At 41.6% G+C, this 7,758-nt stretch overlaps 1 pseudogene; it reads right to left on the bottom strand.

Moving 5' to 3' along the window:
• Nucleotides 1-2,333: 2,333 nt before the first annotated feature.
• LOC103594680 lies at nt 2,334-3,221 on the bottom strand (annotated as a pseudogene).
• Nucleotides 3,222-7,758: the final 4,537 nt, after the last annotated feature.

Raw genomic sequence — 7,758 nt, 5'->3', positions numbered from 1 at the left:
TGTCATAAAAGCATTAATTTTGTGTGTGCTGAGCTGAAGTCTACTAGTGGGTAAGCCTAGTCACAGTGAATGAAGACAGAAGAAGAAACATTTCTATTCTCATCAGGGAAAACAAATAGATTCCTTGCCACTTTCTATCTCTAGTGACTGCAGTTTGCCTGCAACTGTTTTACATGAATAATATGCTAATCACAATTAATTAGTGACCATCTATTACAGGAAAAGATAGAGTAAGTGATTGGAAGGTTATAGCACTAAGTTTGAGGTGATAAAGCTGCATTTCCATTCACGTGTCATACAGTTAGTTATGTAAAGGCAGTTCTGCAGTGTGATTAAGCGTGAAGGCTCTGGAACCAGATGGTCTGAGATCATGCCCCAGCTTTGCCACTTAACCATGTGACTGTGGAAAAGTTTAACTTCTTTCTTTCTGTAGTATGGTGAAAATAATAATAATAGTAATAGTAATAATAATGCCTACTCCATAGGGTTGTTGTGGGAATTAAATTAATATATGTAACGTACTTAGAACAGGCACATAGTAAGCCCTATATAAATGTGATCTTAATGTCATTGTAAAGAATTATGATAAGACTCTCTTGACCTCCTCACCATTGCCCACTAATACCTTATCAGAATTAGTGGGGTTTAACTGTATTTAGGAAGCTTTATTATTATTAATAGTGATAATAGTTAATATTTGTTGAATTTTTATTATATGTGTGGTACTGTTCTAATTTTTCTTTTCTTTTTCTTTTTTTGATGGCTGGCTGGTATGGTGATTTGAACCATTAGTGTTATCAATACCACACTCTAACCAACTGAGCTAACCAGTCAGCACCTGTTCTAAGTTTTCTACTACAAGCAACAGCTCATTTATTCCTCACATCAGTCCTTTGAGGAGGGCACTATTATAATTCACATTTGATAGATGAGGAAAACTGAAGATCAGACAGGGGAAGTAACTTGATCAGGATCACACAGCTAATTACTGATGAAGCCAGGTTTCAAACTCAAGTCTGTTTAGTGTACAGCCATGCCTGCTGCATTGCTTGAACAGAAAGTTTACTATATCTCTGGTGCCAGTGAGGGGGATGGATGGAAGTTGCTGAGAACAAAGCCACTACTTCAGCTAGACTCAATTTGGTGCTTTCAGGAAAGGGGCTCAGAGAACATAGGGAAAAGGAGACACGTGTGAAGTGGCAGATCCTTCCACTTAGGAGTGGCAGACGACTGCCCCTCAGAGCCATGGCACAGGCACCAGGAGATGAAGGTGGCCAGGGATCTGGAATGTAGCAAGGTCTCCTGCTGCTGCAGCATGTGGTTGGGACAACCCAGTGATAAGTGCAGCATCAGGTGTGGGCTGTGGCTGGTAGTCTCACTTCTTTTCAGCCATTTGGGTATTTGGAGGCAAGATAGGTGACTTATCCAGTAGAATGGCTTGATGACATGGGTCTTCTTCCCTGGACAGATCTCCAGTAGGATATGTATCCTGCTGTAGAAATGTATCCAGTGGGTCATTGGCAAGGGACAGGTTCAGAACTAGCTATGTCCCATGTACCTGGCAGGGTTATGAGAAGGGTGTTTTGAAAGAAGAGTGGGACTGAATGCCAGGTGACTAAGAGGAGTGGCTATCTGGGACTCTGCCCAGTGGAAACTGGTGTCTTGCTTACAATCTGAAAGAACCATAGATGGTTTGGGCTGCAGAGAAACTTGGAGCTCATTGAAACGAAACTCCATTTACAAACTGAAAAACTGAGAAATGGAGGCCCCAAGAAGGGGAGCAACTTTTCTAAGGTCACATAGCACGTTTCCCTTTTCTTCAGTTTGCCATGGTGAGTTTCTTCCTATTTGCATCTACTGTGGAGTGTCCTGGGACAAACGCCTTCTGGCCTATTTATCAGCTGTGCCAAGTCTATGCAATGACATGTGCTTTTTTTCATTTAAAACTAATGTTGCCTCACCAGTTGAAACTGAAGTCCCCAAAAGGATCATTTCCTCACTAGGATAATTTTGCTACAAGCTTTTCATTAATCCTATCATACATTCAGTTATGTTCTTTGGCAGCTTACTGAAGTCTTCAGGAGCCATAGGGGACTGGATACATTGTCTATTTTTATAATAAAAAAAAAGAGACAACAAGCTAAATAAACTCAGTTTTAAAAATTAGTTTTGTTTCCTATAATGTAGGAAACTCATTCATTCATCCAACAAACAAATGTGTATTGAGCACCTATTTGGTGGAAGATACTGCACTAGAACTATTGGGGCTGCAAAGATGAATCATTTATTTAGCAAGCACTGACTGCCCACTTCTTTTTAAAAATTAATTAACTTTATTTTATCCTTGTATAAAAACCCTGTGTTGTAGCCACGGCTGGAGCCTGCGTCCTCTGCATGGAGACTACAGTGTGGATCTTTACAATGTGGTCAGTGACTTCCTGATAGGGAGACTTGGTAAACATGGTCTCCTTCTAGAGGTCGGGGTCAAATAGCTGTAGGTCTTGGAGATGGCATCAAAGGTGGCCATAGCAAAGTTGCCCAGTGTGGCCGTGCAGCCCCTGGCTGAGGTGTAACATTTATCAATATCAGCCATCAGCAGCAGGTTCTTGGGCACAGGTGCTGAGACAATGCCAGTGCCTCTGGGGGCAGGGATGAGGTACACCAGCATAAGGCCGCAGCAGCCTGTCATTTTGCAAGGGACAGAGTGGGGCTTGCCAATCTTTTTCTCCAGCAGCCTCTCCACACCAGGACAATGGAGAGCTTGGCCAGGATGATGGCCCCTCGGACGGCAGTGGCTAACTCCTTGGAGAACTTAACACCCAGCTCGACATGGCCATTGTAGTCCCAGATGGCGACAAATGCCTTGAACCTGGTCTGCTGCCCAGCATGGGTCTGCTTTTGCACAGGCATAATCTTCAAAACCTCTTCCTTGGGGGATGCCCCCAGGAAAACGTGAGTGATCCCAGACTCCTTGATGGTCAGGGAGAAGAGATAGATCTCCTACAAGGACTTATCTTCATGTCCTTGACCAAGAGGCCCAGCTTGGTGATGGGGATCCATTCCTTGTCCTCAGCCTTGTCTCTGGGAGCTCCATGGCTGCAACCCTGGCCCCAGATGCCACTGCCGAAACCTCTGCAAAAGCCACCAGGACCTCCCATTCTAGGGCCCCTGGAGACTTCGGGGCCTCCAGACCCTCCTGCTGCACCAGCATCATCCACCATTTGGTGTTCTCTCAGAGAAGAAGCACTGCCCACTTCTTTTTAAGGAGCTTTCAGCCTAGTAAGATCAACAATTTATAAACCAATCTCCCTAATACAGAGAAGAAGGAAGTAAAGACCATAAAAGATGTAAAAGCAAAGTTTAGAGGAAGAAAGAGTCATGTCTGGTAAGACCAGACAAAACTTCATGGAATAGTTGATATTTGATGGGGCCTTGAGTCTAGGTAGGATTTGGACATGCACAGATGTTCTTAAAAGAAATTCAGGATGTGGGATATAATATGGGGTGTCCAGAGCCACTGGAAGACAAAGTGTTTCAGTTTGGCTAGAATATTGTTTTCAAATTGGGTTCAGTGGAGCTGCTTCAGGTGATACTGCAGAGAAGGAGGAAGGTCAAATTGGAGGAATCCCAGGATACCTACTGCAATTTCAACCAAAGCACCTCTGCTTTGATCTATTTTCTACATTAAGGTTCCATATAAGATCTTATTTGGGAAAAACAAAATGGTTCCACTGATGAAAATAAAAATCTAAAACAACTGGACTAGAGCAAAGATAGCTTGTATGGTGAGGAAAAGTCAGAGATAAGAGTGGAAAATTATGCTGGGGCCTGAGAATGAAAGACCTCAACTACACTGCTGAACTGCCTTTACATAACTGTAGGACACGTGAATGGAAATGTAGCTTTATCACCTCCACCTTAGCAACGTGGGCCTCACTGTACACTTAGTGATAATGAACCAGTGGGGAGTATTAACCAGAGAGTAAAAGGGTTCGATTCATGACCAAGGAGTGGGGTGTGGTGAGGGAGGGGGGAATACATTGTTGTGGAGAAGACTGGTCATGAATCTCATCTTTTTCCTCTGAAGGAGTGACATTTGAGTAAAGACCTGAATTGGGTGGTAGGCAGAGCTACGGGACTGGCTATATGGGGGCATCATATTTCAGCCCTAGTAAACAGCAAGTTTCTCAAGGTAGGTGTGTTAGAGGTTGGGCAAGGAGCTGGCTGGAGCTGAGTGAGCAAAGGAGAAAGTGTTAAAAGATAGGGCTGGAGAAATAACAAGTGCCAGAACACAGACAGCCTTAGAGGCCATGCCAGGAACTTTAGATTTTATTTTGAGTGTGTTAAGAAGCCATTGAAAGATTTTGAGCACATGAGTGACATAATCTGATTTATAGTTTTAAATTGATCACTCTGGCTGTTCTGTGGAGCATTGACTAAGGGAGACAAAGGTAGTTTGTTACACAGCAATATATAAGTTGAAACAATGTCTCTCTGTGTGTGTGTGTGTGTGTGTGTGAGAGAGAGAGAGAGAGAGAGAGAGAGAGAGAGAGAGACTGTTTCCCAGGGCTCAGTTCTGGTCGACTGGGCAATACGTCAGAACCACACTCTTCTTATCACTCTGGCTTCGTAGTATGCCTTAATAACTGGCAGGGTGACACTGAAGTTTTCAGATTGTGTATAAAATAAAACATTGACATAACTTTTTCAAAGCCGGGTGATTTTTTAGTAGACAATTTGTGTGGGTATAATTTAAGATTCATGTAAACCATCATATTGCTGTTTAATAATAAGAGCCTCACTGGTGAAATGGGTTATTTGTGGTCTTCTACAATTTGGCGTGCAACGACTTCCCTGGCCTTGTCTCCCCCCTTCTAGCTATTTGTCCAGTACGCGTGCCCTGCCTTCCAACCAAACCAGAATCCCCTCAATATATTCTACATTGTCCTGTTTTTATGCCTTCCTTCGCTTATGCTGCTTCTCCCTGTGCATACTCCCCGCTTCTCAGGGCCACATATGGAAATTCTACCCATTCTACAAGGCTCATCTTAAATACCACTTTCTCCGTGGAGAGTATACCCTCAACAGGATATACTCTCTCCCTCCCCTGAATCTTGATGCCATTTGTCTGGCATTCTCCTTCTGACCCTTATTTTTCTGGACCTTATTCGAGTCACTTGTGTACCTGCCTGTGAGGTCCTTGAGAGGAGGGGTTGGTTCTTACTCTTTTCAGTCTCCCCAGCACCCAAAATAGTGCATGCAGCAGGTAGGTGCTCAGTAATTGCCTGGTGAGCTGAATTTGGTAGAATAATTTGGTTGTATGTTTACCTCTGATCAGATCCCTTATTCCCAGACAGAATGAGATCTGCTTTCAGGATCCAGCAGAAACCAAGTTGCTTCAAACTGTTGGGTATAGATTCTGCCTTCTGTCCTCTGCTCACCTTTTCTTTTTAAAAGAAACTTATTTACTCGTAGAACTTGGATCATATTGAGCCCGTGAACAGTGGAAAATGTGTTTTCTTCCAATGTTTGTTTGAAGTGTTTCATGCACAGCATCTTCATGCCCTGTTGACTTTGCTTTGGTGGCAGGACAGTTCAATGGTGACTATAAACTGATTTCTTGGCTTCATTTTGATCAAACAACTGGTAGATTGGCTTTGTTTTGGCATTTAGAATGCCTGGCCAGAGGTGAGCAAATAAAGACAGATATGATGGACTCAGAGGACAACACTAACACTTGCTTTCCTGCTTAAGGATGAGTTACCAGGCTGTTAGTGTAATTGCTGCATTTTCTGTGACATAAAGTGACCGGTAGTATATTCAAAGCTAAGAAATAGCAAACTGTGCTGTCATGGAGCTCTGTTACATTTCATGGAATGTGGTAAACATTTTCAGTTTGAATTGCATTTCCTTAGAGAATTGCAGAAATTATACTGACAAATTGGTGAATTAGTTGACGTCTTTAGCCACTGTCAGAAGATTGAAACCTTAGAGAAAGAATGGTACAGGGGAAAGGGGCTTTGAACTTAGATAAGTACGTCTCTCTCAGCATTTTTTCCCCCTCACCAGCAAAGTGGGGAGATTCCACCTACCTTGCCTGGTACCTATCACAATTAAATGAAAGTGCCTAACACAGTCACTGGCACATAACTGTATACTTAATAAACGAATCCCCTTCTTTCTTTTTACTCTCCAAATAAACATTTAGGTAGAGTGACAAACACATCCATTTCCCAAGTGAATCCTGCATCCTGTAAAAGAAGACAACATGCATTCCTAAATGTATAAATGTAGCCTATGTTCAAGGTCCTCGCTACTCAAATTGTGGGCTGTGGACCAGCAGCATCAGCATCACCTGGGGTGTGTAAGAAATCTCAATCTTAGACCCCACCTTTGACCCACAGAACCATAATCTGCATTTTAACAAGATCCCAGGATGAGTCAGATGAACATTAAACTTTGAGAAGCACAGCTCTAGGTACTACCTTTAAGAAAAAAGCAGGAAGCCACCCCAACAGGCTGTGACCTGGTTTATCTTAACGTACATCTTAGCTAATGGACCTCAACATCACACCTGTGATCACAACAACATTGGCAAGGACTACTTCTTTGTTTGTGATTCTTTAGTGAGTTTCACGACAGAAAAGGGTAAATAAAATCCAACTTTTTAAAATCCTCCATAGCATATGAATACCTTTATAAAAAAATACCAGCTGATCATTGTCCTGGATGTTGGCATGGAAAGGAGAGCAGTCTGCTTATGTATGCAGAAGAGGTACTGTTTAAAATAAAAAAACAAGCATTCTCCTTTGTTTCTTTCAAAAAAGCAGAATTCGAATTATGTTTTAAATGCATTCATTTGGTTTGTAAAGTTTATACATGTGTTATTTTACATAAATTCTGAGATTTTGAAGCTGGTGACTCCCAACACATACTAAAAAACCTTTACCAGACCGTGGTGGGTACATAATAGTTTACCTGCTGGGCTTAATTTCCAAAGAGATGGAAGTGCCTGGTAACACTGTCTTTTAGCCAAGTAAATTGTATAGCTTCCATTTTTAAAAGGGAATTTTTATGGGCTAATACTTTTCCTTTGCCACTCAACATATCAAGCTACTTGCAGTCACAATCAGGACATGAAATACGTGTTTAAATATTACAGTCCCAATACTTTATCATTATGGAAAAGCTTTCAGGGCTTACAAGGTAGCTTTCATTAACTCTTTTATTTTAACTTATTTTATTACTTTACTTAACCCTCTGTCCATTTTAATTCTGAGCAATATAAAATGAAAAATAATAGGAGAAATGTAGAAAAGCATGACTTTCAAAAGCGGGACTGTTTCCAGTGATTAAGCTTAGCAATGAATTATTTTTATATATTTTTGTCAACCAAGGAACTTGGCTAAATAAGGTATTGACAAGAACATCAACCAACCAGTAAGATGTTTAGGAAATAGCTATAGCTAGTCCAAGGTTTAACTAACACGTTATTCAAGGTTCTCTAGATGTTACACCTCTCACTGTGTAACAGAGATGCAAAAAGATTACTCAAAGCAACATGAATGCTATGAGAAGCCTGAAGGGACTGTACCTCAGCAACCTCTTTGTTAGAAGGAGAAACTGAGCACAGCCCTGAATCGGTTTTTGCTTCAGTTTTTATGGAAAAGACAAGGAAATTACAGGAAAAGAACAGATGGTTAATTAATCATAGTAAGAACATAAAGAATTGGTTATGTAACGGTCTTCATCCAAGCA

This window comes from Galeopterus variegatus, unplaced genomic scaffold, assembly GCF_000696425.1.
Source record: "Galeopterus variegatus unplaced genomic scaffold, G_variegatus-3.0.2 Scaffold1601, whole genome shotgun sequence".
Lineage (NCBI taxonomy): Eukaryota > Metazoa > Chordata > Mammalia > Dermoptera > Cynocephalidae > Galeopterus > Galeopterus variegatus.
This window is presented reverse-complemented; position numbering and strand designations above follow the sequence as displayed.